At 42.8% G+C, this 27,272-nt stretch overlaps 1 pseudogene; it reads left to right on the forward strand.

The window, feature by feature from the left end:
- The first annotated feature begins 905 nt into the window (after window positions 1–905).
- LOC123652460 lies at window positions 906–22,251 on the forward strand (annotated as a pseudogene).
- The last annotated feature ends 5,021 nt before the right edge of the window (window positions 22,252–27,272 follow it).

The raw sequence follows: 27,272 nt of genomic DNA on the forward strand, positions 1-27,272 counted from the left end.
TAAATCTTACCTGACTTACCAATATAGCAAATTATAAGAAAAGTCTAGACCCCAGTGCATGGCACACGCAGGACACTGAATAAATGTGAAAGGAATGAATGAAAAATGTGATGTTTAAATATATGAAATCTGGCCTTTCCTCTACAATGGCAGCCACTCCCTAAATCCAATCTCTTCATTGTTATGCCTGTCCTGTAGCCTTCATACATTGTCCCCTCCTCATTGCCTTATATATAGAGGCAAGAAGCGTCCTTTCTCCTCGTTAAGGTTAAACCCAGCACCTGTGCACTGGAGCTCAGCGGTTCCCAGATTTGTTTAATCAACTATCTTTTCTTTCCTTATCAGTTTCCCCTCTCTAATCAAGCTCTTTTCTGCCACAAACATTCTCCATCTTTTGAACAGAATAGAGCCACCTACCTCTTCCACCCTCTCAAGCTATTCTATCTCCTTTCGCCTTTCTTTTCAGAATCACACTTCTTGAGAAACATCAAAGTATATTTGCTATCTCTTACTTTCTCATCTCTGTTTTCCCCCATTACAATGTTGCTTTTGCCCACACAATCTGCTCTTCTCTCAATGGCCACAAAAGACCTCTTTTCTAACGGGGAAATTGTCTTTTTGGGGGAAATATTTCCAATGACCTCTCTGCAGCCTTTGGTATCTGAATCTCCTGATTCTCTCAGTATTCTTCTGACTTTTTTTTTTAATCTTCTTTCCTGGTTTGAAAACTGTTGTGTATTGATGTCTCCTTATCATATAGCCATATGTTGCTCATAATAAGAAATATGACTACATGTGATTGCACACTTTGAGTGCCAGTAAGTGGCTCAGACAAAAGCTGTTAGAGGAGTGCAGAGGGAGGAGGCACAACTATGAGTTGGGTCTTAAAGCATTTGCCTATCCAAATGCAGGGCAAAAACGGAGGCCTTTCAGAGAAAAATAGTGTGAACCTGAGCACAGAGAAAACCATGTGGGCAGAGCCTGCCTATGAGTACATCAGTTTGGTGGATGGAAAATTCCTGCAGAAGAGCAATGAGAGGTAAGATTAGAGAGGAGCCAATAGAAAAAGCCTTTAAAAACAACAACAACAACAACAACAACGAGGCAAGCTGTATTTAACTTGCTTCTGTATTAAATGGGGAACCAGAACCAACCTATCATTTGTAGGACCCACAAAACAGCAGCAACATGTCTCACATATAAAATGTCTACTGGTAAACAAGTAAAATATATAAAACAAGCCAACAACATGTGAAATTAAAAAACTGGAAGTCCAAGTTTGCATTTAGAATTCTGGGACCTCTCAGAGTTCCCTGCTGGAACAGGGAGAGCTGGTCCCCACAAAGAGCAGTGTCTCTCCCCCACCCCCCACCCCCCTCCCTACCCCCCCGCTTCCCCGCCCAAACAGCCAGTTCAGCCCCACACTTCAAGGTACTCCCAGCTCCCTGGACACTCCAGCCCACATGTCCAAACTCTGTTCCCACCTTTCCCTCTATAAAACAGACATTTTTGGGGCATTCCATGGGTCCAGGAGTAATATTTCAGGATCTAGGGGAGAAGTCCATATGAGCCCTGGATACAGGCTCAGGGCCATTTGGGCAGGGAATTCTGGCTGCTGGGTATGTAGAACAAGGCCTGAAGGATCAGTCAACTCCGGGACAGCACATCTCCCCGTGCATCATATCCCCCCCCCCCCCCCCCCCCAGCCTGGTCTTCTGCTCAGCAGGTGGTAGTGCAGCAGGAAGGGCCAAAGCAGAGCCCCTTAAAGGCAGGCCTCTCCCACCTACATCCTCAGGTGGCAGCAGGAAAACCAGTGACTTTCTCTGGTGTGGTGAGGGCATGCACACTTGATCTGTATTCTGAAGAATAAATCAATCTCTGCTTTCTATGTTTTCCACCTCCTCTGCTGTTGCACTGGTGTCTTAATATCAGGAATGTACTGGGGGGGGGGGGGAAACTATTCTTCACTTTATTTTGTCTTTATATGGCATCTTCTTTTGCCTAGTTTCATAAATTACAGCATTCTATGATTCCCTTATTAGACACCAGAAATCTGGGTGTCTCTAAAATGTGAGGAAAAAGGAAAGCTATGAAGTACTCTTAGCCTGGACTAAAGCTTGGAACACGTACATTTGACTTCTAAACCAAAACGCTTTGGCAGCAGAAGCTCTTGAAGAGGCCCTGTGTGAAGGGTGCACAGGCAGGATGCAGACTGAAAAGACAGCAAGCCACCACAGACGGGGGCACCCCTCTCGCCATCTGTCTCTATGGCACGATGCTTCACTCTGTGGCCTGACAGTCACGCTCTGTTCCCTAAACCTCTCCATCTGATACCAAGTGCTCCTTTCCTCATGTCCTACGATGAGAGCCAGAACCACCATAGTTTCTGTTCTCCAAATCCAAGCCTAGGATCCCGCCCACAGAGGCTGCACTTCTCTCCACGGTGCCGCGGATAATTTCAGCAGGAGGCTTTGGCACTTGCTTGATCCCAAGAGTTGATTCCACTCAGAGCCTCGCTCTCACCATCTGTGTCTGGTCTTTGCCAACCAACAGTGGAACAGAACAGCTAACTCCTTACCAGATCTTACCATCTGCTGGCTGTTATCTGACTTATTAGTCCAGGCAAAAACAACCAAATGCAAACCCATCTATCCTTGCTCAGCAACCATCCCCACTGCTCTCCCATTCTGCACACATGCCTTGGGAAAAGCTACCTCCTGGCCACTGCATTTTCACAAAGGACACACAAAAAAACAGTATTGTTGGAAAAACTTAAAGAAGAAATATGTCTCTCTCAGACCCAAACTCTACTCCATCCTTTTATCATTTTGGGGGCTTTAAAAAATATATATTTTTGCTGACTTCAGAGAGAGGAAGAGAGAGGGAGTGAGACATAGAAACATCAATGATGAGAATCATCCATGGGCTGCCTCCTGCACTCCCCCTACTGGGGGATCAAGCCTGAAAGCCAAGCATGTGCCCTGACTGGGAATTGAACCCTGACCTCCTGGTTCATGGGTTGACCCTCAACCACTGAGCCATACTGGCTGGTCTCTACCCATCTTTTTAGAGTTTTGATGGAGTGCCTCTTTGGTTAGATTAGATTCTAGTGGTCGGCAAACTCATTAGTCAGCAGAGCCACATAACAACAGTACAACGATTGACATTTCTTTTGAGAGCCAAATTTTTTAAACTTAAATTTCTTCTAACGCCACTTCTTCAAAATAGACTCACCCAGGCTGTCGTATTTTGTGGAAGAGCCACACTCAAGGGGCCAAAGAGCCGCATGTGGCTCTCAAGCTGCAGTTTGCTGACCAGGGTCCTAAAAGGCTGAAATATTTTATGACTTAGCTCAAGATTGAGGGAACATTATTCATCTGTCCATTTGCTGACCACAAACCTCTGACTTGGTGTTTTGCAAGTACCTTTAACAAAGGTGAGAAATCAAGAGAGTTGCAGTTGTTTAAAGTGTGTCCACAAATTCTTTGCTATTCTTCCCTTCAATAGGTAGAGCTTTATTCTCCTCTCCCTGAATATGGCCTACACTAGGAACTCATTTTAAATAAAGAGAATATGCCAAAAGTGACAGTGTATGATTCCAGAGACTTGCTTTGTAAGAGGCATAACAGCTTCTTCCTTGGTCTCTCTCTTTGATCACTCACTCTGGACTGGAGGAAAGCCCACTGCTGTTCTAGGAACATTCAAGCAGAGGTCCACATGGCAAGGATTTGGGCCTCCAGCCGACTGCTGTGTGAGTGAGCCATCTTGGAAACCCCAGTTCAGCTCCAATGAAGCCTTCAGCTACCTGCAGCTCCAGGCCAACATTTTAATATAACATCATGAAAGGCTCTTAGCCAACTCCACCCACCTAAACCTCTCCTTTATTCACCCAGAAACTGTGTGAGATAACACGTGTCTACTGTTTTAAGCCACTTCATTTTGAAATCATTTGTTATGCAGCCTTAGCTAGCTATTACAAGAGCCTTGAGAATAGTTCAGTCCACTGCTACTCCCAGAAAAAAATCTAAAAACTTACATCCTACTAATCATCAGACACTGGCATGACCTAAAGAGCAAAGAACAATCAATGATTTATTGCTATAACTTGCTACATCTAAAAGCCAAGTGGGGCTACACCAAAAGAAAGCAGAAAAAACATTTCTTGGTGGGAACAAAGATTCCAGTGCTCTAGGACTATTAAGAGCATCATAGGCCCTAACTGGTTTGATTCAGTGGATAGAGTGTTGGCATGCCGACTGAAAGGTCTCAGGTTCGATTCCGGTCAAGGGTATATACCTTGGTTGTGGGCACATCCCCAGTACGGGGTGTGCGGGAGGCAGCTGATTGATGTTTCTCTCTCATCGGTGTTTCTAACTCTCTATCCCTCTCCCTTCCTCTTAGTAAAAAAAAGAAAAAAAGAAGAAAAAACAATAAAATGCATTTTTTTAATAGCATTTGGAGATAACAATAATGGGGGAGCCATTTGGAGGCAGTTAATAATAAGCCTTGAGCAGTACAGAAACTTTTCACTCTCAAAAATTAGAGTGCTTTACAAACATATTATTGTAGCCCAATCTTATGGGCAAGCATATGTTTCCATGAAAACAGAGGGGAAATAAACCTCAAATATCCTCTTATTCATCCATATTAACTAAGAATAAAAGGTTGAAAATTCCATCTCTGGGGGCCCTGTCAAAATTAAATTGACATCCTGACAATATTAAGTGCCCATGTGAGAGCACAGTGTGTTTGACAGTAAGAAGATTGAAATTCTTTTTTAATATAAAACTGCATTTCTGAAGTCTTAACATTGTGAATTAAGATTCAGTGGGAGAGCAATTTCCCTATTAAATAAAAAATGAGGAAAAGCCACATAAAAAGGAGACCAGTTAGCCAAGTCACATACATTGCCTGTCTAAATTCATTTAACATATGTAAGTGTGATATAGACGGGCCTTACATACTGAGTCAAATAATTTACAAGGTGACCAGGAGATAACTTACAGCTAAGAAGATATATTTGAGATTCATTTGCATCTACATGATTTAAATGACCATTACACAGATGTGGTGATCTTTCATTTCCTTTAACAGTGAGGGCAAAAAATTAAATCTTTGAACCATAAGAACCCAGAAAAACTGAATTCTACACCCTTCTCTCAACCCTTCACCATCAAATTGGAAAAACAAAAGCACCAACAAATATTTATTGGGTGGCACTAAGTGCATAGCCACAGTTCCTGCCATTAAAAAAGAAACCACAGCCATCCCCTGACCAGGTGGCTCAGTTAGTTGGAGCATCATCTCTTCATCTCTTCATCTGATCAGGGCACAGAGCTAAGTTTTGGGTTTGATCCCCGGTTGGGGCATGTGCAGGATGTTTCTCTCTCACATTGATGTTTCTCTCTCTCTCTCCCTTCCTCTTTCTCTAAAATTAAAAAACAAAACAAACAAACAAACAAAAACATATCCTTGAGTGAGGATTTCTAAAAAATCCATATGGACTAGATGAAAATTAGAAATATATAGTGCCTTGCATGTAGTAAGTTCTCAAAGGCTAGCAGATATGTTGATAACAAGGCATCTTGGGCATTGCTCCTGATTAACTAGCCAACAGCAAGGACCTTACCCCTCGTTCCTTCTAGCAGAACCTTGCTTTAGTTCAGCAATGTCCTCACTCCAGGAATGAACCATGTTGGAGCTAATCCAACCTCCAGTATTCCATTCTCCTTTGTCAAGTACAGTAAGTCCTCAATCAATGTGGATAGGTTCTTGGAAACTGACTTTAAGCAAAAAAACAATTTTATCATAGGCTAATTGATATCCTAAGGCTAATATGCAAATTGACCGAATGGCAGAATGACCGGTTGCTATTATGCACACTGACCACCAGGGGCAGATGCTCAATGCAGGAGCTACCCCTTGGTGGTCAGTGCACTCCCACAGGGGGAGCATGGCTCAGCCAGAAGCTGGGCCCACAAAAACATCACCAAACTTCTAATATTAAATGTTGAACCAAATGTGAGCTATATGTATTGATATATTTAACTAAAATTTGGAAGACAAGTAAGAGAATTATTTTCCAAACCATTTATTTCGGTTCAAGGTCAAAGGTGGCAGAACTTCTCCTGGCAGCTCAGGGTGCAAGGTGGGCACCCACTCTGGACAGGATGCCCTTCCATCAGAGGGCCACTCACACCCACCCTCACTCACTGAGACTGGCACAATGTAGACAGGCCAGTTTACTTCTTGGGCACATCTTTGGGTTGTGGAAGGAAATTGAAGTCTCCAGACAAAATCCATGCAGACATGGGGAGAACATGCAAACTCCATACAGACAGTGGCCCAAACCAGGATTTTTTTTCTTCTTCTCATCAGTGTTATAACGAAATGTTGTTGAAAGAAACATTTTTCGAGGACACGTAGCACATAGTACAAGTTCAACAACTTTATGTAGGAAAAAAATGGAAGAAGGTGAGAAAGAAATCCTATAATTTTATCATGGCCTGGCATCTATTTCAGGCAGACAAACTGACTCTTTCCTCCCTGAGCCTGCACGAAGGTTATTGGGAAGACTGGAGACAAAGAAAGGGGAGAAGAGAACACAACTCATTCTCCAGAAGTCCTCAGGGTACTCAGAGCATGACATGGGCCCAGCTGGTTCCAGGATTCACAAGGTAAGACAATGGCCGGGGTGGAGGCCCGGGAGACTAGTTGGCAGATAATCATGGCAGATACCACATTTCTGTGCTTGCAGGGTAGAGGCCCAGATCTGGATCGTGGTGACCCTCCATCTCTGAGGCCTCACTTACAAAAGCTACTGCCCTTCCTCTGACATTTATTTTTAGTAACAACTGGAACAAACTGTTCATTAGCAACTCCCAGAGGTTTTGTTTAAATAGCCATATGAAATCATTATTACTGACCAAACATGACCCATAAACTTTTGTACACATGTCAGGGCAAAAAAATCTGAGAAAAATTGCTTTTGAGTAGCTAAGTATGGCTCTTTCTTTCTTTTTAACATATTTTATTGATTTTTACAGAGAGGAAGGGAGAGGGATAGAGAGTTAGAAACATCGATGAGAGAGAGACATCAATCAGCTGCCTCCTGCACACACGTCCTCCTGGAGATGTGCCTGTAACCAAGGTACATGACCTCGACAAGAATCAAAGCTGAGACCCTTCAGTTCACAGGCCAATGCTCTATCTACTGAGCCGAACCAATTAGGGCTCTTTATTTATTTATTTTTTTATTGTCTAAAGTTTTACATATGTCTCTCCTCCCCCTTTATTGACACCCCCCTCCCCTCAGATATTCCTACCTCGGGCAAGCCCCCACCGCCTCAGTGTTTGTGTCCATTGGTTATGCTAATATGCATGCATATAAGTCCTTTGGTTGCTCTCTATCCCCCTCCACCCACCTTCTCTGCCATTTGTCTCTGGATCTATTTTTATTCATCAAATTATGTTGATCATTATATCCCACCTATGAGTGAGATCCTGTGATATTTATCTTTCTCTTATTTTGCTTAGCATAATGCTCTCCAGTTCCATCTATACTGTTACAAATGGTAAACGTTCCTTTTTTTTTTAATTTTTTTTTTTATAGCGGTGTAGTATTCCATTGTGTAGATGTACCACAGTTTTTTCATCCACTCACCTGCTGATGGGCACCTAGGTTGTTCCAAATCTTAGCTATTGTAAATTGTGCTGCTATGAACATAGGGGGTGCATATATCCTTTATGATTGGTGTTTCTGGTGTCTTGGAATATAGTCCTAGAAGTGGGATTACTGGGTCAAATGGGAGTTCCATTTTTAACTTTTTGAGGAAATTCTATATTGTCTTGCACAATGGCTGCACCAGTCTGCATTCCCACCAGCAGTGCACGAGGGTTCCTTTTTCTCCACATCTTTACCAGCACTTGTTGTTTGTTGATTTGTTGACGATAGCCATTCTGGCAGGTGTGAGATGGTACCTCATTGTTGTTTTGGGCTTTTTTCCCTTTCTTTCTAAGAACTGCAAAAGTTAGGCCGAATCCGGTTTGGCTCAGTGGTAGAGCGTCGGTCTGCATACTGAAAGAATTGCAAAATATAGCCTTCTGCCCTGATTTGCTCAGTGGTTAGAGCATTGGCCGGCGGACCCAAGGGTTGTGAGTTCAATTCCCAGTCAAGGGCATGTACCTCGGTTACAAGATCCCCAGCCCCGGTTGGGGTGCATGCAGGAGACAACCAATCAGTGTGTCTCTCTTAAATGTTTCTCTCTCTCTCTCTCTCTCTCTCTCTCTCTCTCTCTCTCTCTCTCTCTCTCTCTCTCTTTCTCTCTCACACCCCCTCTTTCCTCCTACCCCTCCTCTCTAGAAATCAGTGGAAAAAATATCCTCCAGTGAGGATTTAAAAAACAAGATAAGTGTCCCATTTTCCTTGTGCACATTTCCCCATATTCTTATAAATCTCTGCTGTCAGAATAAACACTTCTGGAAAGCTTAGTAAACTCATGGTGTTTAGTGGTAACTTGACCTTTTACAGACTTCAAATTAAACAACAAAGAAATAATAAGTTGCCTTAATTAAAGCATTATTTTCATTAAAGATTATTAGCTGGATAAGAAAAGGACTCTCTAAAAACCAGCATGTACTCTCTGACTGTACAACCCCAGCATTTTGAAAACAGAGTGATTGAAGGATCCAGAATTGAATTTGATGATTAGATACCTCTGCAAAATATGAACCATGTTAACAACCATTCTTTCTCCCTAGTGTGTTCTAAAGATTGTTTCCATGGCAATCTACATTGTTTTGTCTAAATTATTCTTTATGCCATCTTCCCCTCCATCTAGATATTTGTGAGACACCTATCACTTGAGTATCTCTTTTCTGAACAAGTTCCCAGGAGGGAACAGAGAATACTTCTTAAAAGAAATGAAGGGCTGACACTTGTCAAAAAGAGCCCAATTTGTAAGATTATGTAGGGCCTGAGGTTCTCTGCAGAGTGCCTGGGATCCATCTTCTGCGCAGGTGGCGGAAAGGCAAAAGCCACTTCTAAGATGTCTTCTCAGGAGTCCAGTCCTTTCTCGGCTCTGGACAGAATGATAAACTGAGGCAGGAGAGATGGGCTGCATTGGGTATAGATCACACTTAGAAAACTGATGTTCCCTAGTGTAGCAGAAACAATGCTATTTTCTCCTGACACGCAGGAAGACTGCATTTTCTAGGTGCAACCAGGTACTAGTTCTAGTCCGTGATGAGGGCAGAAGCCAGATCCTGAATCTCCATGTGGTAGACTGTCCAACCCTTGAATTGTGTGGGTGAGAAATTAACCTGTTATCTGTTAGGCTACTAAGATTTGGGGTCACAACAGTTGGTCTAATTGATGAGAATAGGACAGGTTTCTGGACCCAGCAACACATGGAGCAGGAAGTCTATGGAGTGTGACTAAGAGCAGAGACCAGAGATAAGATGGACAGGTAAGGGGTCAGAGTCTAGATCAGGGTCTTCCAGGTGGTGTTAGCAGCTGTGGCTTGTCATTAACGGTGCATGACAAGACGGAGTATTGAGATCCGAGGACTGAACCTCCCCTCCCGTTGGACTCCAGCTCCTGAGGGCGCAGTTTGCACAGTGATGGCAGGACGGGACCCTCGCTCCAAAAGGAATGAAATGGAGCATTTAGAAAGGAATCAGACACGGCAGGGCTTGGAGTGAAAAGATAAGATACAAACTTGGTGAGCAGGATTTCGGGACTAGTCAGAGACATGGACACCAGAGAACAAGGCCTGGGGACATTTTAGGGAAACAAAAGCAGTATTGCTGACTCAATGTCAATCTCAATCTCCTGGTGTAATAATACTCAGAGAAGGATCTTTTTTTAAAAAAATGTTATTTATTTTTATAATATATTTTATTGATTTTTACAGAGAGGAAGGGAGAGAGATAGAGAGAAACATCAATGAGTGAGAAACATCGATCAGCTGCCTCCTGCACACCCCATACTATGGATGTGCCCACAACCAAGGTACATGCCCTTGACCAGAATCAAACCTGGGACCCTTCAGTCCGCAGTGCGACTCTCTATCCACTGAGCCAAACCGGTTAGGGCTCAGAGAAGGATCTTGTAGATGGAACTTATAGGATACAAGTAGCATTGGCAATCACAGTCAGAGGACAGCAGAACACGGTTAAAAAGCAGTCACATTGTGGAATGTTAAGAAACCAGAGCTCAGGAGGAGAGATGAGAGTCAGAATAACATCTATGGGGTCAGAAGATGAGAAATGGCAGGAAGAAGAGGTTAAAAGAGTAATCTGAGACAAAGCATCACCTGGCTGGAGTGGCTCAATGGTTGAGCATAAACATATGAACCAGGAGGCCATGGTTCGATTCCTGGTCAGGGGCACATGCTGGGGTTGCCAGCCTGATCTCCAGGTGGGGATGTGCAGTGGATAGAGCATGCAGAAATCAGCTGATCAATGATTCTTCCTCATCATTGATGTTTCCCTCTCCCTCTTTCTATTTCTCTCTCTCTCTCTCTCTCTCTCTCTCTCTCTCTCTCTCTCTCTCTCTCTGTCTCTCTCTCTCTCCCTTTCCTTTATCTATGACATTAATATATCTCTCTATATAAAAGGCTAATATGCAAAGTGTCCCCTTGGGAGTTTGACTGGGGGACTGGGAGTTCAATTGCTTGCTATAACATGCACTGCAACCAGGGGGTGGTATGGAACATGGCGGGTGCAGCACTGAGGGAGCAAGGGAAGGAGGAGATGGAGAGGTGGGGAGGCAGGGAATCTGATTGACCCTGATTGCACACCAGGCTTAGGGACCCTACCTGTGTATGAATTTTGTGCACTGAGCCTCTGGTATAGATATAAATGCAACAAGAATGGAACTTAATGTTCAGTCAGTTGCCTTCTAATACTAGGTCAGGTTGACTTCAAGGGTGGCAACAAGTGGGAGATGAGAAGGGATACTGATGAGCTAGGAGGTCAGGTAGTAGTACCTGATACCAGTCAATAAGGAAAGGAAACCAATTACCCCAAGGAAATATCCTCACTCCTCCCTTGCAGCATTGTGGGTGAACTGTGCCTATGTGTTGGTGAGGTCTGGCTTTCCCTGCACATCACTATAACCCATGTGTTCTTACAAAGAGAATCAGCACTTGTCTTATTCAGGGTATATTTTATTGTAGAGAGGCAGAAAGCAGGGTATCAGAAGTGGGGGTAAAGTGGGACTATGAGGAAAGTAAAGCTCACAGAAAGGGAGCTAAGGATGCTACTGATACTTCCTCACAACGTGATCTCAACTTAGTGTTCCAGCCTTCTTCCACCTTTCACACCTGCCTCCAATGCTAACCAGATATTCCCCTTTCTCAAGACACATCATGTCCTTCTATGTCTCTGTGCCTCCCGTGTTTCCCCATGCTTGGACTAGAAGCCAGCCTTTTAACTTAATTTTAATGGAATTTATATACATTTTCTTTTCTTTATATATTGGGATATAATTGACTTGCAGCAGTTTCAGGTGTTCAACATAATAATTGAATATTTATGTATGTTGCAATGGCATTCCAATTTTCTCAGAATAAATGAAACAAAATGTTCCAAGCACTAGAAGATATTGGTCTCCTGGACTGGTCATGCACCACAATGGTGAGAATTCATATTTGAAGGAGTGTTTTAATCAAATTAATGGCCAGTCAATTTAGAAAGATAAAACCCAGAGCCAAAAGCAGCATGGTAAAGTAGAAGGAACCCAAATTTGAAGAAAGTGGTTTACATCCCAGCTCTGCCCTCAGTAGTTATGTCTTAATTCTTTGTCTTTCTCTTCGTCTTTCAAATAAACAGGGTTTGGCAGACTGTATTTGCCAATTGTGGCCACACACTATCTCCCTCCCACATGTTCTTCTACATGGTGATGATGATTCTTGTCCCATGTTGTCCTCTTCCTTGGGACACTGGGCCTGCCTCAGTGAATAGAGTATAGAAGAAGAAACAGTCTGTGACTTTTGAATCTAGATTATTAAAAAAAAAAAAAAAAAAAAAAAAAAAAAAAAAAAAAAAAAAGCCATGTAATTCTGCCTTGTTCTTGGAACAACAGCTATTTGAACTCAGTTGCAATTGTGTGAGGAAGCCCAAACTAGCCCTTAGGACAAGACCACCAAAAAAGGCCATGTGTAGATGTTCTAGTCAATAGACACATGAATGAAGATACATCCAGATGTGTCTAGCCATTGGCCATTGAGTCATCCTCAGCCTTCGAGTCTTCCCAGCTGAGGTCCCAGAATCATGGGTCAGAGAGGGCATTTCCTGCTATGCTTATCTGAAATTCTGACCCAAGAAGTCCATGAATATAATAAAATGGTTGTCTCCAAGGGACCCCTGCTACATAAGACCACTCAACAAAGACTAGGAGTCATGGCAGGTCTACCTAATACATTTCTTATAGCAATGTTTTTTCCTTGGGCAAGGGAAACAAAAGAACAAAATAAGTAAATGGGACTACATCAAACTAAAAAAGTTCTTGCATAGCAAAGGAAACCATCAACAAAATGAAAATACAACCCACTGAATGGGAGAACATATTCACCAATGATACATCTAATATGGGGTTGATATCCAAGACTTATAAAGAGCTTAAAAAAATTAACACCAAAAAACCCAAATGATCCAATTAAAAAATGGGCAAAAGACCTGAATAGATACTTATCCAAAGAGAAAAATAGAAATATGTAAAGATACTCAGTGCCACTAATCATCAGAGAAATGGAAATTAAAACCACAATGAGCTATAACCTCACACTTGTTAGAATGGCTATCATCAATAAATCAACAAACAACAAGTCTTAGAGAGGATATGGTAGGTGCAGTCACTATGGAAAGCAGTGGAGTTACCTTAAAAAGTTAAAAATGGAACTGCCTTATGACCCAGTGATTCTACTTCTGGGACTACACACTAATTCAAAAGAATATATGCACCCCTATGTTCATTGAGCATTATTTACAATAGCCAAGATTTGGAAGCAGCCCAAGTGTCCATCAGTAGATGAGTGGATGAAAAAGCTATGGTACATTCATATAATGGAATACTACTCGGCCATAAAAAAGAAGGAACTCTTACTCTTTGTGACAGCATGGATGAAACTGGAAAGCATTATGCTAAGTGAACTAAGCCAGTCAGAGAAAGACAAGTATCATATGCTTTCACTCATATGTGAAATCTAATGAGCAAAATAAATTAACAAACAAAATAAAAACAGACTCATAGATAGAGAACAAACTAACAGCTGTCAAAGGGGAGTGGGGATTGTGGGGCTGGGTGAAAAGGGTGAATGTATTAAGTAAAAAAAAAAAAATCTATCTATATAAAAGCCTGATATTCAAATTGTCCCCATGGGAGTTTGACCGGGAGACCAATTACTCACTATGATGTGCACTGACCACCATGGGGCAGTGTGAAACGAAAGAAGGCCCCAGCCCGCAGCCAGCACCCAGGGAAGGAAGGCCCCAGCCAGTAGCCAGAAGGCCCTGATTGGCCCTGATCGCCTGCTAGGACTAGAGACCTTACCTGTGCACAGATTTTGTGCACTGGGCTTCTAGTAGTTCATAAACATAGACAATAGTATGGTGATTAGGAGAGGGAAGGAGGTGGGAGGAGGGAGATAAAAGAGGGTATAGGAGGGCCCTAGCTGGTTTGGCTCAGTGGATAGAGCATCAACCTATGGATTAAAGGATCCCAGGCTCGATTCTGGTCAAGGGCACAGGCCTGGATTGCCGGCTTGATCCCCAGTGAGGAGTGTGCAGGAGGCAACCAATCAATGATTCTCTCTCATTACTGATGTTTATATCTCTCTCTCTTCTTCCTCTCTAATATATTTTATATATATATATATATATATATATATATATATATATATATAATATATATTTAATTTTTTTTAAAGAGGGTATAGTGGGGATAAATGGTGATGAAAAGAGACCTGACTGGGGGTGGTGAACACACAATACAATATACAGATAACATATTATAGAATGGTACACCTGAAATCTATGTAGTTTTTTATTAACCAATATCACGCCAATAAATTCAATAAAATAAAATAAATCTCCCTGCCCTTGTAAGTTCTGAGGGCACTGCTGTAGAACCATGAGACCTTGAGGAACCCAATTTTAAAACCATTGTTCTCATCCAACCCATTCATTCCAAGGGTGAGAAAATATAGGCCCAGAGTGACTTGTCCAAAATCACACAGCTGGCTATGTGCTTGCTCCAATTTGTCATGCTGCCTGCAAAAAGAGAACTGTTTAAGGTAAGGCCATCCTTGTCTGAGAGCCAGAAAGTTGCAAGCAGGGACAAGCAAGATCATTGTGCGATATTTCTTTTCAAGTCTCACACAGACATTTTGAGCTGTTGCCCAAGCATGCCAAAGACAAGCCTGTTTCATTTCCCTCATTCCCTCCCCTGCACCTCTCCCACTCAGTCCTGGTAGCATAGATCATTTCGTTGGGTAAAACAGAAAGACGGAGCCGAGTGTTCCATCCACATGGCACTCTGGAGGCTGTCAGCTCAGTGATGAATGGAGAGCTGAGCTAATGTGATGCAGCCGTCCGCCTGGCTTGGGTGAAGCTCTGATCACCCGTCATTGGCATTCACAGAGTTCCTAATTGTCACTCTGTGATGGGGTGCTGCACTGTGGTTAAGTGCGTGGGGACCTGTCTCAGTCATTAACCTTTATGTTGCTCCTATAGCAGTGAGGGCAAAGGCAGGCCTGGGATTCTGATCAAGTCATATTTAATGCACTGCCTCTCTTACTCAGCGAATATCCCAACTATTTCAATGAAAGGGGGTGGGATTAAACCCCCAAACCAAACCAAGCAGGAAGGGTAAAGGTGAAGACTATTGACCCGAGTGCAGTAATGGCTTTCCATCCGATGCGACGCATTCCTATACCTGGAAAGGTCCTGTGGGTATTGATGGAGGACCCTTGACATCCTGAAAGCCACAGATTCATAAATCACTGAGTTTAAAAAAGGTTTTGGTGCCTGTCCCCTGAAATAAGGGTGTCTTCCCTTTAGGGTTTATGACTCTGGGGAAGGGGGTTTATCTAAATGGCTGCAGTGGACATTAAGGGGAAGCTTCAGTGTTCCCCATCCAGGGAGATCCACAGAGAGGACTTTACATGGGAGCCCAAAAATATCAGGTTTGAATGACTTTCAGAAAAATCTATGAATGCAGTCATTACCGAGCAACCGTGTGGTTGTAATATTAGTATCTGTATACTTGAGGATGTAATAATGAATTACCTTTAAAGACAAAGCAAGGCATTTATTATAGTGTTTCAAGGCAGAGTGTGGGGATTTTACATTTTAAAAAGATTTAAAATAAGCATTTTTATTACTACAAAAGTGCATGCTCACTGAATAAAACTTGGCATATGTAGAAAAGTCTAGAGAGAAAATCAAAGTACTTATATTCCCACTCTTCAATAATAATCACTGTTTGGTAAGGTATGTACACATATAATACCTTAATAAGAAAAATGAGAAAAAAAATAATCACTGTAATATTCCAGTTCTTTTCTTTTAGTCTGTTTTTCTGTGTATGTGTTTACACACACACACACACACACCATTTCATATGTACATATATAATTAAAAATGAAAACCTTTTGTACGACAGTTTTGCATTCTGCTTCTTTACTTGACATTCTGTGATATCATTTCACATTCTTCAAAGGATGTCTTGTATTATAGAAGCAACATATTATAACATTTAGTCATATACATGTACCATAATGTATTCAACAATTTCCTTATTATTAGACATCTAGTTGTTTCCAGTTTTCACACTGTCTCTGAAACTTTCTTTAGGTAAAATCCTAGAAGTGAGATTCCTGGATGAAATGACACATGTTTATAAGGTGCTTGACACAAATTGGCTTTAGAGTTTCTCAGTGACTTTACTTTCTCTTTTCTTTTGCAATGGGCATGGGACCCCAGCTTGACTTGGTACCCCTGGTTCAAAAACAATCATTGGGTGTGTCATTCTCTTCTTCTACTCCACAGCCCCACAATTTGGCTGTTTGCCCTTGTGTTGCCTGATCCCATACCTTACCCATGCATATGCTACCTTAACCCCTCTCCCCCTGCACTGTCCCTTTTTCTTCCCTTCCACAAATCCCACCCATCTTTGGGGTCCAGTTAAATCTCTTCTCCCCATCAGAGCCTTCCCAGATGACTCTATCCACACGCTACTCTCCAGAACTGCTTCATAATTTATTGTCTTCACACCACTCCTCTCACAATTAATCACCACTTACCAGCTAGATGACCTTCAGTAATCTCAGAAGCTTGTTGTGAGAATTTAATGAGATCAAGCCTATAAAATAAATACCTATCACAGAGTGGGGCTCACACTGCAACTGAGCAATAAACGGAAGCTGTTATTATTATTATGGCCAGTTTGCCTTGTGACATTCCTTCTGTTTGATGTTACATATGCCTTCTCCCGCTGCTATTAAACTGCGTGTGACCTGGATTCTGAATTCCCTCAGGGCAGCTGCTCTGTGGCAATAAGAGAAGCGTCCTCTCAGAATGGTGAATACTGCTGCTTGTGACCAAGGAGTGGGGTCACCCAAGGCTCTCTCCTTTGTTTTCCCCAACTAGTTTTACTTCTTAGCTATCCTTGGGACCCGAAGCTCTGAACCTTTCTGCCGCTTGAATGACTGTCTAGGCTGCTGAAGCACATAGCAACATTCAATGGGATGCAGGGTTCCTTGAGAGTTTTTTAAAAATATGTTTTTATTAATTTGAGAGAGAGAGAGAAAAAGAGAGAGAGAGAGAGCAAGAGAGAGAGAGAGAGAGAGAGAGAGAGAGAGAGAGAGAGAGAGAGAGAGAGAGAGAAACATTTATGGGAGAGACACATCTATTGGCTGCCTCCTGCACGCCCCCTACTGGGGATCGAGCCCACAACTCAGGCCTGTGCCCCAGCCTTGGTGCAACTAAGCCATATAGGCTGGGCTCTTTGCCCAGTTTTGTATTTAATTTGATTCAAGAGAAGAAGTATGACCACCTATGTGCATCAGAGTTTCTGGGTTGGGAGCTTAGGGTCACCTGTCCCTTGTAGGCATTCTCTGGGTATGGGAAGATTCCTTAGTACTGAACTTGGGTTGGCGGCTAGGAGCGCTAGCTCTTCTGTTTATGAAGTTTTATGTCTTAGACAAGTCACTACCCTGTCTGTTTTTCAGATTATTCATCTATAAAATGAGACGGTTGGACTAGATAATATCCAAAGTACCTTCCAACTAACTTTTATGATTCTATGAAACTGAAGCTCAGAGAGGGTAAGAAACTTTTCCTAAATTATGGAGAACTAGGATTAGAATAAAAATATGACCCAAATTCCAGAGCTTTGTCAATCACTCTAGTCCATTTTGTCAACCAGAAGCATTCATCTAATGCCTTCCATATGCTCAACACCACATTGAGGCCCAGTTCTCACAAAGTTTCCAGTCTTGCTGAGAATACAGACAGAAACAGAAAATTACAAACCTGTTAAGTTGCTCCCCAATATCTATTCAATCCTCTCACTCACACAATGTGTAGAACTCCCAATTTTAATGGGGCATGTAGTCACGCAGAATAATGTTCAATCTCTTGACCTTTGTTACTGCTAAACATGGCCATATGATTGAGTTCAGGACAGTGAAATGTGATTAGAATGTTTTTTTTAAAAAATATATTTTTTTTTTATTGATTTTTTACAGAGAGAAAGGGAGAGAGATGGAGAGCTAGAAACGTTGATGAGAGAGAAACATCGACCAGTTGCCTCTTGCACAACCCCTACCGGGGATGTGCCCGCAACCAAGGTACATGCCCTTGACCGGAATCGAACCCAGGACCTTTCAGTCCGCAGACCGACGCTCTACACTGAGCCAAACCGGTTTCGGCTAGAATGTTTTCTGTATAACTCTTGGGCCACTGCTGTCTCTCACCTCATTTCCCCTTTTCCCAGTGGATGCAATGTGAACATGGTGATGAGCCATTTTGGACCACGAGAACAAAGGCACTCTCCTAGAGTTGAGCAACAAGACCCAGTTGGACCCAGACTGGGTCCCTGGTGCTCTGGATCCCCCACTGCACTGATTATTCTTGCACTGTTAGGGAAGAGATGTATCTCTAGGTGGTAAATTAGGGAAAAAATGTTATGTTGGGTCTCTGTTATGTGCTACTTGAAGACCAAAGATATTCATGGCATACAGGGCGGGTGGGATGGGACAGGTGAAGGGCGGACATTCTTGGAAGGCAGACATTCTTGGAAGCTTTGGTGATTGAGATCCTTATAGTTGAAGTGTGAGCTGGGTTGAAACAATGATGGGTGGAAGTGGAGAAAAGCCAAATTAAATGAAGTCCATGGCAAAGAGCAAAGTCACAGAAAAGATCATTTGGAAAGTGAGTAAAGAGAAGGTTTGTGCAAATCGATGGTTTCCAAACCAACTCATCTTCATATCACTTGGGAGGCTCAAAAACTGATTGTTGGATCCTGGCATCAAGTATTATGGTGGCAGAGAATCAGGAATGGGAACCAAGAATCTGTATTTAAGGGTGCCAGATGATTCTGATGATAGAAAACACCGTGTCTGCAATAAGAAGCAGCTAGAAGGGGACCAGATCGTGGAGGGAGGGCTTTAAAAACCATGCTAAGAACCTTCTGCTCCCCAAGGCTGAACTTCTTAGATTGTGCTTTTAAAACTCATTGTCATTGACACCTGCAGAAGAGAAAAGTCCAGGCTCCTCACCCTGCCTTTGCTGGTGTGTATATATCCACACTTTTTCCTCCAGTTTTGGCTAAAGTAGAGCAGTTATTGTATAAGATTTCTGTCTTGCTAGGGAAGTGTGGGTGAAGTAGGAGAGAAGACAGTTCACTTGAGGAAAGGAGGCCAGAGATCTGAGCAGTCAGGATATTAGAAGCTCCATCTACATTTACCTTTAAATCTCTAAGAATTCAGAAAACTAACTTTCGAGAGAGTGACAGGGGGCCAGGAGTAAAAACTTCTTTGAGAAACAAGGGAAATTCACTGGTATAATAATCTAGTATCATGGGAGTTAAAGCTGAGAGTTTCAGTAAGGAAAGAAGGAGAATGGCATTTTCTTCATGCATTTTAAAAAATCCTCTACTGGGGATATTTTTTCTATTTTTTTTTTTAGGGAGAGTGGAAGCGGGGGGTTTGGGGGAGAGAAATATTGATGTGAGAGAGACACATCGATTGGTTGTCTCCCTGACATGTTCCATATAAGGCTGGGAATGGAACCTGTAACCCAGATACATGCTCTTGACCAGGAATCAAAACCTGTAACTCTTTGGTGCACGGGACATGCTCTGTCACTGAACCATACCAGCCAGGGTAATTCATGCTTTTTATTTTATTTTTATTTTTATAAAACTGCTTGGTCATAATGTTTAGTTGTTTTATGAGTATTATTGGCTTTCACAGTTGTTGGATTTAGCTAGTTAATATTAATTTAAGATTTCTGTGTTTATTATCACAAATGGTATTTATTTCTGAAACTGCTGTTAATCTGCTTTTGATATCAAGTGACCATAATTGGAGTTAGGGATTTCCTTCTTTTTTTTCTTTGCCACACTTTTTAAATAAGAAGTATTGTAGCCCAGCCAGTGTGGCTTAGTGGTTGAGTGTTGACCTAAGAACCAGGAGGTCATGGTTCGATTCCCAATCAAGGCATATGCCCAGGTTGTGAGCTCAGTCTCCAGTAGGGGATGGTTAGGAGGCAGTCAATCAATGATTCTCTCTTACCATTGATGTTTCTGTGTCTCACTCCCTCTCCCTTCCTCTCTGAAATTAATAAAAAACAAAACATAAAAAAGTATTGTATATCCAAAAACAAAATCTAAACAAACACTAATTGTCCAGTAAGAATAATTCCAAGAGAAAGCCCCTGTGGTATCCTTGAAATAAGCCAGAACTAGGCTCTCATTCTGGCTCTACCCCTTGCCAACTGTGTAACTTGGAGCATAAAACCTCAATTTCTTTACCAGAAAAAATAGAGAAAAAAAGCATTGCTCTGGAGATGAAAGGGGGGAATGTATGTACAAATATCTAGCTCAGCTTAAACACCCAATAATGTCACAGAAATGTTAGCTGCCCTCCAGGCACTGCATTCCTGCTCTGCCTATTGTGTAGGAGATGGAATAATGAGGGTGGAGGGGGAGGTGGTGACCTAGAGATGAAGATTGTAGACCTGCCTCTGACATCCATTCATTTTAGACCTTGGGACCCTGGCACTCTGCTAGAAGTGGACTGTGCCACCATGTGTCACTAGCCTCTGGATAAATAATTCAACCTTGTTATTATTTAGCACTCTGTGGTCACTGCTGGAGACTGGCCACAGTCAGGCCAGGCCTCCGAGGCACCAAAGGGCTCTCATGGACTCCCCTGCAAGCCCAGCCTTCAGCCTTGATTTCCATTAGTGCAGGATGGAGGAGAAAGGGCACATTCTGGAAGTTCCCAGGGTGCTGCACTGTGACTTAGAGAAAATAAAAGGGCTTAATTACTTTGGGCTAAAGTACACAGGCATCTGACATTTTGAAAAATGATTTTATGACATTTCTTTGATAGGTCTGGACCAAAGGCAGCTGTTTCTACTTTAGGGAGGTGACAGAAAGGAGAAGAAAAGCAAGCAAATGAGGAATCTCAGTATTTTAATCATTCTCCCTTATATTTACAGAGTGCTTTATACTTTGCAAAGCAGCTTTACACTCATCTCTAAATTACTTGATATTTGCAATCACTCAACAAAAGAGGGCAGGGGGTGAGAAAATTGGGCCATTTACTAACTGAATGCACCCCGGCAGATTAACTTTTCTGACCTCAGTTTTCTGTTCTTTGAAATGGGGAAGTTTCCTGCTATGAAGACTTGTGGTGACAATTAAAATGAAATGCAAATGATAAACAAAGACCCTGGCATAGCTAATAACTCAGAACACATGGTCACTAGCTGAGAATTTCCATATTGTCCCATTATATATATGGGAAAACTGAGGCGATAGAAATAATGTGAGTGCATAAAGTGAAAGGAACCAGTATCTAGGTGATGCCTGGCCCAAGAATTTTTCTCATATAGTCTCTCAGTAAAGGCTAAGTCACAAAATAAAACAAATTCATGATTCCCCCTAAATTTCATTCTGGGAGTAGGATCTGAAATGGATTTGTGGGGCTCCTTAGAAACAGGATGAGAGGCAAATGGGAGAAGAGAAACCCACTGTGGAAGGCAATAGCCAAGCAGATGGATGTGGGGAGAAGGAAGCTCATGGTGAGTCTGGCTTCTGCTAGTGTGTCTTGTCTGCCAAGCTTTCAGTGGAACAACTGGCAGAGCACGCAGAACAAAAACCATCCAGAGCTAGAAGAAGTTCCAGCTAAGCTGGGAGGACCAAATCAAGGCAGGAAATGAACTTGACAGATTGAATGAAGTGAATAAGATGAAATCCAAAAGAACTAAATCCAAGGTCATGCATTGGGTTCCAATACCCTATAGTGCAAAATACTGAATAAGATAAACTAACTTGAAAGCAGAAAATGCTTTCTACTTCCCTTCTGAAATGTCAGCCAATCAAAAGGCAGCTTGATGTAGGCTTTCTCATTATATCTCACAACAACTCAGAAAATCTAAAACTCAGAAAAGCTAAGAGTACCAGATCAGGAATTGGAAATCCCTACTGTCTCACTCTATATAAGTTGTGAATCACTCGACTTCTCTCGGCCTCAGTTTTCTTTCTTGGAATATTAGTGAGTTGGTCTCTTCCTTGGTACTACCTATGGAGATGGCAGCCATCTCCTATTCAGCACCAATGCTGCCCTCAGACACCTAGCAAAACCCAAGATTGTCAAGTAGAAGACCAAGAAGTTCATCTGGCACCAATAAGACCCATAAGCCAAAATTAAGTGGAATTGGAGGAAACCCAGAGGCACGGACAACAGAGGGTACAGAAGATTCAATGGCCAGATCTTGATGCCCAACATTGGTTATTAGAATAAAAAAACCCCGCAATACACATGCTGCCCAGTAGCGCTCAGAAGTTCCTGGTCCACAGTGTCAAGGAGCTAGAAGTTCAATAAATCTCACTGTGCTGAGATTGCTCACAACGTCTCCCCAAAGAACCGCAAAGACATTGTAGAAAGAGCAGCTCAGGTGCCTATCAGAGTCACCCATCTCAAGGCCTGGATGCACAGTGAAGAAAATGAATAGATGAATTGTGTACACTTTGTATTTGTGTTAATAAAACCATAGGATTCTGCCTTGTGGCAAGAAAAAAGGAAGGAAGGAAGGAAGGAAGGAAGGAAGGAAGGAAGGAAGGAAGGAAGGAAGGAAGGAAGGAAGGAAGGAAGGAAGGAAGGTGGTAGATTGAACTACTAGATAATTCTTTGGTTTATTTTAACCTTAACATATCTCATTTTAGCCAAGTCAAGAAGACTTGATAATTTTAGTTGACTGTAAGTTAAGTAAGGGCAAATAGTAATGGATACAGATTTAGGGTATACAAATAGGACTACAGTGGTCATTTAAGACAAGGTAATAGTCCAGCTGACCTCAATTTCTGGGAAGACCTCTTGGGGATAGGGCATATTTTGAGGAGTTTATAGGAAACTAGAGTCTGTCCAGAGAAAGCTCTTCCGTACTGTGACAGATCGTATTTGAATTTGGAAATGCCGAGAAACTGGAAATATTTACTCTCAAGAAGAAAATCCTGAAAAGAAACATAATAGCTATAATTCCAATATCTGACAGGCTACAGCTCAAAAGATGAATCAGGATTATCCTGAGCTCTAATTTCTGGCAGACAAAGTGTGTTAACTTAAGCCAAACATATGAATCTGCCTCAGTGGAGCCAGGAGCCCCATTATGCAGAGCAGAGAGGCTATTGCCAGCACCCAGGGACCAGCTTGGGGAAGGCATAAGCTGAAACCTGATGCATTCCAAGATCTCTCTACTAGTAATTCTGAGATCTGAGGGTTCAAATCAAGGAAGGAGCAGAAGGGACTGAAGATAGATCAGAGGATCATGGTAAAGGGAGGTGAAGAGGTGAGAGGGCCTGGCTGCAGGCAGTAACGTTAGACCAGTGGTCGGCAAACTCATTAGCCAACAGAGCCAAATATCAACAGTACAATGATTGAAATTTCTTTTTAAAAAATATATATATTTTATTGATTTTTTACAGAGAGGAAGGGAGAGGGATAGTTAGAAACATCGATGAGAGAGAAACATCAATCAGCTGCCTCTTGCACACCTCTTACCGGGGATGTGCCCGCAACCAAGGTACATGCCCTTGACCGGAATCGAACCCGGGACCCCTCAGTCCGCAGGCTCACCCTCTATCCACTGAGCCAAACCGGTTGAGGCTGAAATGTCTTCTGAGAGCCACATTTTTTAAACAAACTTCTTCTAACGCCACTTCTTCAAAATGGATTCGCCCAGGCCGCGGTATTCTGTGGAAGAGCCATCGTTCTTCCACACTCAAGGGGCCAAAGAGCTGCATGTGGCTCGCGAACTGCAGTTTGTTGACGATGGTGTTAGATCAGTTAGCAAGTGCGCAAGAGGTTACATGGCCAGAGGACTGTCTCCCACAACCTGAATGAGGGCAACTGATCAGGGGCAGAGGGATAGGTCAGCAGAGATCAGTGGCTTCCAGTTTCTGTTGGTTTTGCCAGATTGTTGGACCCCAGAGAGCGAGGATCTTGTTTAGATCTTTCTGCTTCCCCATCAGTTAGCTCCTGGCACCACTTCAGACACACCACTGGTGCTCAATAAACATCTTGTTAAGTGCTTGCACGAATGGACAAAGGAACAGCTGGGGTTCAATAAACAGTTCTTGACTCAATTAATTAATAAATTAATGGAAAATTGACTCACACTTTCATTCTGATTTCAGGAGGGTGAGCCTATGAGGAAGGAAGCTCACAGCGGAGACAGAGATGGAGGTGATAAAAACTAAGGAAGCAAGAAACATGTTGCTGGGAGGAAAAGAGAGAAATGAGAAGGAAAAACAAAATGCAAATGAAGATCAGTGACAGAGGACTCCATCAGTACTGGCTTCCAGGAATGACACTCCGTCTATCCAATTCATCCATCCATGAATTCATTCCATTATTCATTTTTTTTCATTCCTTTGGCCAGCCTTTTTCAAGGGCCTACTGTCATGCCAGCTTGTTCTAGGGACTGCATAAGACACCATGAGGCATAAAATCCAGCTATTGCTTCTAATGCCTATACCATAGGCTCATTAAAAAAACTCAAAATAGACATATATAGACATAGATATAAATATAGATATAGATATAGATATAGATAGATATAATATATAGATATAGAATGCATGAGGGTTCAGTATCATACACCAACCCTATAGTTTCCTAGGCCACCAGGGGCTGAATTGGAGGGAAGCTCTAAGAACACTATTTTTTTAAAACTCCTCTGGCTGCCTTTTAGTCATTCTGTGGCACCTCAAATTCTCCCCTTATAATTTTGAGAGTTTCCAGTGGGTGATACACTATCTATTGAGCCCTCAGGGTACCTGACAGCAGCCTTCTCACCGGCTCTGCCTTGCTGAGCTCAGGTTTTCATCCATTGTCTGTGGCATGTGCAGTAGCCACAAAGGGTGCCTGCCAAAGCCTGATGCACCGGGCATCCCCAAGGACCCTGCTGCTGCTGGTGTTCTCCAGGACTTGTACTGAAGCCGCTCATGTCCAACATCTGCCCATGCCCAGGACTTGTGCTCAAGTCGCTCATGTCCAACATCTGCCCACACCCCATACCTGGCATAGGTATCCAGAGAGACACTCTCCCTCTTCCCACTGAGGCAGAAGTTGCTGGTCCTAAAGCAGCAGGTATCTTACACCATTGGTAACTACCACCATCATTGTGAAGATAATCTTTTATATATATTTTTTGTAACTCTTCCATCAGTAAGGGTTCCGAGATCAATCCTATGGGGCTGGGCAAGGTCATTCTGAGCCACAGAATCCACTCTTACTCCCACACCATGGGCCATTGCCCTTAATTCTAACTCTGTGACTCCTCCTCTCTTGGAATAAATTCTTTCCCAGGGGATCCCTTGGCTCCTCATGCAAATAGACCACAACCACACCGTGTGCTTGCCTCCCCACAGTCCACCAAACTGGAATGGCCCCACTCTCAAGAGACCAAATGAGTTGTAGAGAAAGTTGTCTAGGTCCTAAATGGTGTGCAGCCTGGAACACTGGGTTGAAGATTCTCGGGGCCTCATGTAAGCTTAGCAGGATAGATCATGGTACAATGATCAATTATGGGTTAATTCACGTGCAGTGGAAGCATAGGGACACCCCATCTACACCCTCCCTGACCCAGGTCACTGTTTGCTTAGAACACATGTGTCAAACACAAGGCCCGCGGGCCAAATCCGTCCCGCTAGGCCTTGCAATGTGGCCCGCACCACGCTGTCATCACTCCACTCCGCTGCGTTTCCATCACAATGACAGTTTATGACTGTTCAGTAAACCATTCGGCCCGCGATTTAGGCTGGATTTTAGATTTTGGCCCCTTCTCTGATTGAGTTCGACACCCCTAGCTTAGAAGAAGAATAACTGGGTAGGAATGGACCTAAGATTTGCTTATACAAAATCTTAATAATGGCTCTCTCATTATATCTCACAACAACAGATGAAACCTAAACTCAGAAAAACTAAGTGATTTACTTAAAAACAGACAGCTACTAAGTGGCAGAGTCAGGACCCACACCTAGGCTTATCAGACTCCAGAAGCCAATCTTGACCCATCATCCTATGTCAGCGTTTTTCAACCGCTGTTCTGTGGCACACTAGTGTGCCGCGAGATGTTGCCTGGTGTGCCGTAGGTGCAGACAAGACAAGAATTTTATAATTTTTCACTATTTTGTTTACTTAATATTTCATAATAAAGTAATTATAAAATACTTTCTTTGTGTTTATTTGATTCCTATTCAAGAGAATTACTTTATATATAGTCAATATAGGCACAGAGTTAAATTTTTTAACATTTTCTAATGGTGGTGTGCCTCGTGATTTTTTTCATGAAACAAGTGTGCCTTTGCCCAAAAAAGGTTGAAAAACACTGTCCTAGTGCGTAGGCTGAAATGGGATAGAGCACAGGATCACTGTGGGAGGTGATAAGGACATGGGTCTTATCCTAGATAGAGCTTTATTCAAGCACCACACATAAGCAGGCATTTCAGTAACTTACCCTGGCCATGATGGCTGATAGTGATAAAGACTGTGGGGATGTTGCCGGGGTCCCCTTCCTCATAAAGGGTTGGACTTCACAGCAGTGGAGAAAGGGTTGGTTGCCGCAAAGGTATTTTTATATGTGATAGATTTCAGACTGGCTCCTGATCATTTCAAAATGCACATATTCATCAGCATTAGCCAAGCCCCACAGGAGACTCGGCCAGGAGATTCACCCAGATGCTTTTCTTAAATGCAGACTCTGTCTTTGTTCTCCTTGCTGACACCAGCCACAGAGGGCTGGTCACCTTTGCTTCCGGCTGCCCCTGATCGTCAAGGGCTGGATAGTGTGCTTACAGCTTTCCCGTGGCATTTTCCAGTTTAATAAAATATGGCACACATATGCTTCAGTTCCACTTTCATGTACATCCCATTGTAAGCGCTTCAATTAAGGAGTCTTAAGTTTCCAGGGGAGGCAGTAGAGTTCACTCCTGTGTCTGCCCAACTCCATGGCACACTCCCCTTCCCTTGTTCCACAGTCCTCTAAGCGCAGGTAGTGAGTTCCAACCAGGCTGGCTACTTTCTTGGATCAGCAATGGATGTACTGAGCCCTGAGCTGATGAACTGAGCCCTGAGCCCGGTGCTGGTCCCTGTGGAGAGGACAAGAAAAGGCAGCATTCGCAGGCCTGGTGTATTGGGCCTGTTCTGCTCGTGTCATCTGGGATTTGTGCTGGGACCACTTATGTCCAAGGCCTGCTTATGCCCCACCTAGGTTCTCTGCTGCCCTCTAAGAGATGAGACCACCCAGGCACAACCACATCCTGTAGCATTTTCAGGGGAAAGAGAAAGGAGGTGGGAGTGGGGGTGGGAGAGAAATTGAAAAGTCAGAGGTAAATGTAGACCTGCATTTTCAGGGAAGACTTCATGAAAGGTGTCAGGGGAGGGGGTACTTTGGTCAGTCCCACAGCAGTAAGTTACCATGGTAAGTCCCTGAAGTGGACTCTGCCCTACTGTCCACAACTTCTGATACCTGCG

Source organism: Pipistrellus kuhlii, unplaced genomic scaffold, assembly GCF_014108245.1.
Source record: "Pipistrellus kuhlii isolate mPipKuh1 unplaced genomic scaffold, mPipKuh1.p scaffold_m20_p_1, whole genome shotgun sequence".
Lineage (NCBI taxonomy): Eukaryota > Metazoa > Chordata > Mammalia > Chiroptera > Vespertilionidae > Pipistrellus > Pipistrellus kuhlii.